Here is a 1,504-nt window from a genome sequence, read left to right on the forward strand (position 1 = left end):
TTACTTTTTACTTTTTTACTTTTTACTTTTTACCCTTTTTTTTCATGATTGGGCTTTTACACATACACATGATTGGGCTTTTACACATACATTACTTTGTTACATCTCAAATGGATCTTGTGAGTCTTGATAATAATAAGATGGGCTGGATTGGACCTCTTCATCTTCTCCAAGAGGCACGGTCTGTATTGCTTGTAAAGAGTTTTGAATATCTTCTTCTGAAGTTGCTGCGGCTAATGTTGCCATAATTTGTCTCTTTTGTGCTAAGAATTGAGTTTCTTTTTTATACGCTATTTGTTCATTGTTGGTGCTTGAGGCTGTTATTGCCGGACGCTTTTGTGATGTTGTTAACCATTGATCAATAGCTCTTTTACTTAGCAGATTTATATCATATTTGTTCCACCACTTAATTTTTATTATTCTTACTAAATATTGTATGCTTGCACATTCCTCATATGCTGCTGAATCATATTCCCAAGTCATAATCCAGCTTATTCCCATAGCTGCTATAAAGGAAATGAATTTGTACTCTTGTAGAAATGATGACTTGCTTTTGAAGTATTATGCTGGCTTCTTTCGGAAAGAAGGCTTCTATTGGTCCGAAATTCTGGAACCATGATTGGAACCATTTGGGAAATTGTAATGATATCCCCTTCCTGAACCATATGAACCAAGAATGGGGACTTGGTGATAGGAATAAAATATGGTTCCATGCTTCTTGGTAATCATAATAGGTATAGCTTTGAGGTTCAAACTTCAAAGAAAAGTTTTTAGACTGATATGGGGGTAATTCCCATTCTTGTAAAGATAATATTTTCATGATTTTTATTTTTGAGTAAATAGGTTGTTTGGTATTGGAGTCTCTATAATGGGTTAATTCAATAGACCCAGTGTCTACTAATATGAATTCATAGAATTTCTGGGTTTTTTGTGGATTAATAGGGATGTAATGGAAGGTGTTTGGGAAAATAGTCTTGTATAGGGTTTTTCTGTCTTTTTTGAACCATTCTTTTTCAATGGTTAATATTTTAATAGGATTGGGCTTTTCATAATAAGGAAACTGTTCTTTCAAAGGTTGAGTGTTGTAGAGATCTGATGGCTGTAATAATGTGAATTTATTATTAGTAGTAATTGAAGGGCTCTTAGAAGGTAATGATGATGATGATGATGATGCTTTTACAACCTGTGACATTGTCATAGGTCTTAATGATAATGGTTTTGCTGGTACAGGAATAATTGGTAATTTTCTCTCTTTTATTTGGTCAAAAGGTTGACCATAATCTTCACTGGAGGCTGTTTTTGATCCATTCTTTTCCTGCAAAAATTCTCTAGTAAGAAAGTCAGGGAGTGAATTTAATTCTCCTTTTATATGTTCAATAGTAAAATCAAAACATGATAAAATAGCTTGCCATCTTGCAAATATTTGTTTTGAAACCAAATTCTTTACATCATTCTCTAAAACATTTGGGGCTGCTTTACAATCAGTTCTTATTAAGAAGGTTTT

Source organism: Arachis duranensis, chromosome 4 (assembly GCF_000817695.3).
Source record: "Arachis duranensis cultivar V14167 chromosome 4, aradu.V14167.gnm2.J7QH, whole genome shotgun sequence".
NCBI lineage: Eukaryota > Viridiplantae > Streptophyta > Magnoliopsida > Fabales > Fabaceae > Arachis > Arachis duranensis.